Consider the following 2,965-nt stretch of genomic DNA (forward strand, 5'->3'; position numbering starts at 1 on the left):
CTATTAAATGTTATTAAGGAAGGGGTTTGTCATGATATACATAAATCAGTTATAATTACTACTTGTGTAGTGTATTTTAATTTAAAGCCTATTCAGTATTATTAGAAGTATGGTCTTCAGCTTATAACTCATAGGCCTTATGGGAAGTAAATAAAGTATCAAAATGAAAAAACAGCAATGAATATTTGCTAAAGAACCGATAAATAAACTCAAACAATGGAAGTAATTTAATTCTTGATGTGATAAAATAGACTTCTTCAGACGCTAGCTTTACAGAAGCTACAAATAAACTGATAAAGTACAAGTTAGGTGTTTAATGAAATTTACATGGAAAGAACATCATGTGGTGACAATTTTGGGTTGGAAACTTCCCATCTTCTTAGGAACAGCAAAGAGATGGAAGAAACACCCCATAGTGGGGCTGAGGACTTATTTACAGCCCCCTCCAGATGAAACAGATGCAAGGAATCAAGTAATATCTATAATGTGCAAAAAGAGGAAGAACTGAGATCCCACCATAACATGAGGTGGCTACAGAGGAAGAGCTGAGATCCCACCATACCATGAGGTGACTACAGAGGAAGAGCTGAGATCCCACCGTAACATGAGGTGGCTCCAGTGGAAGAGATGAGATCCCACCGTACCATGAGGTGGCTCCAGGGGAAAAGATGAGATCCCACCATACCATGAGGTGGCTCCAGTAGAAGAGATGAGATCCCACTGTCCCATGAGGTGGCTCCAGAAGAAGAGCTGAGATCCCACCATACCATGAGGTGGCTCCAGAAGAAGAGATGAGATCCCACCATACCATGAGGTGGTTCCAGAGGAAGAGATGAGATCCCACCACACTATGAGGTGGCTCCAAAAACAACTCACCTCAATAATTTATGATAGCCAGCCCTCTGATGGGGAGGAGTTGAAAACTAGCAACAGCATAAGGAGTAAGAGAGAGGGGTGAACCTCAGTGATCTATGATAGCCAACCGTCTGAGAAGGAGGAGTTGGAAACTAATAGCAGCAAAAGGAGCAAGAGAGGGGGTGACCCTTTAAGGCTCTTGAGGTAAAGAAACTTGTTGGAACTCCCTAGATTAATCAAAGGGGGAAATCAAAATGAGCAGAGATGACTGTTGACTGCTCATAGGGTCTACTGTACATGTTGCCCTTCTTCCGGTTGTGGGCTATAGTTAAATGCTGGTTGCATCATAGACTAATGCAGTACACATGCAATTTGACCTACTTTGTAACCACCATGTAACCATAAAACTATACATACTATTGCTCTGAATGTACTATGTGTATCTTCATGAAATCTGGCAAAGTTTTAGTAAACATTACAAGTCTCTTGTATACAAAGTATCAATATTATAATAACAAGTATTTGGTAAAGATTAGCCTGTGAATTTCTGAAGTCTTTATTGAATCAGTCTGAATGAAAGGTGATTTTCATACTAAGAATAAAAACATTTCTTTTCATCTTACAGTTTTCATAATTTATTTGCACAGCCTCTAGGAGTTTTTTTTAATGGTAGAACTTTATACTTTATCTCTTATTTTCTTTGCACTAACACTAACTGTAGCAAAAGTTGAAAAATTAGAAATGAAATCAAAAATAAATTTTTTCTACAATGACATTGTAACAAACAATTACAATTACTTGTTCTAGCAACTTCAGGCCTCTTAACCCTTTCACAACTGCTTTCATTTAATTTTATTGTTCTTTCAAATGGGTCTAACTAACATAACATACCACTAAATCACCTGGTGAGAGCTTAGGGTAAATAAAATATCAAGTTGCATTACAAAATGGAGACCCGTGTGCATTCCTTCAAGAGAAATCATAATATTGTTTTCTTTAATTTTATTTCCTTTAAGTTTCCTTATCTAACTTGGTAAGTTTTAAACTTTGCATTTTGAGTTACTTTCATTAAAGAGGTATATAACAATAAGTAGAAAATATACATAAAAACCAACAAACTGAGCACTTACTTAATTTAGCCTTGAGGCCTTTGGAATTCAAGTGCTTGGTATAGTAAGCCGATTTTTTCTCACTATGTTGGATGTCCAAGAATAATTCATGTAGCTTTCAAATATGTATTTTAGAACACAAAAAAATATGTTAAACACTAGAATAGAATATGTCCCAAACTATTATAATTTATCTAGTTTTTTAATAATCCATAAATAGATTTAAAAAATTCCATTGCTTCTCGGAATAATGTTTTTAGTTTGAAAAGTTTATGTTTGATATATCCACAAAATACTTCTAAGTTCAACATGATATTTTTTGTGATCATTATTATTATTATACAGATCAAAATTAACATTTATCAATAAACCATGTAAGCAACTTCACAAAGGAACTGTTAATAAAAAACACAAACAAACAATACATAACAGTACAAAAATATCTAACTAGAGTTGCCAAAATTGTTTATGCTATTAGTTGGGTGTATGCTTTTAGAGTATGTACGACATTTTAACACTTTAGCAGATATGCTGAATGTACTAATATCAGAATATTTTAACCTGAAAAATCCATTAAAGATATTATACAAAAGTAATATTTTTATAAGGGCCAAAAACTCCACTAACAATGACAATATCCAACTGATGACCTGAAGCAGAGTGGTCAGAGAGACTTTTGTGGTTCGCTTGTAACTCGTAAATAAGGCTAATTAACATTAATTATAATTTTTATTGGAGATGTTTAGCAATTATTCTGGTAGAAGTTATTACATTATTGTAGATCATCTCACATGACCTTAATCTATCATACTGGTCATGTATATTAGAAATAAAATGGAAACCTGTAATTCTAGACACAATAGTCCACTACAGCCAACCATTATATAGATATACAGTACTTTTATCACATTAATTGATTACACAGGTCTGCAAATTTAAACTTCATAAAAGTTGTTTTGGTTTTAATAACGGATTTTCCATAATTCAACTATGCAGACGTT

The sequence above is a fragment of the Limulus polyphemus genome, unplaced genomic scaffold, assembly GCF_000517525.1.
Source record: "Limulus polyphemus unplaced genomic scaffold, Limulus_polyphemus-2.1.2 Scaffold5533, whole genome shotgun sequence".
Taxonomy (NCBI): domain Eukaryota; kingdom Metazoa; phylum Arthropoda; class Merostomata; order Xiphosura; family Limulidae; genus Limulus; species Limulus polyphemus.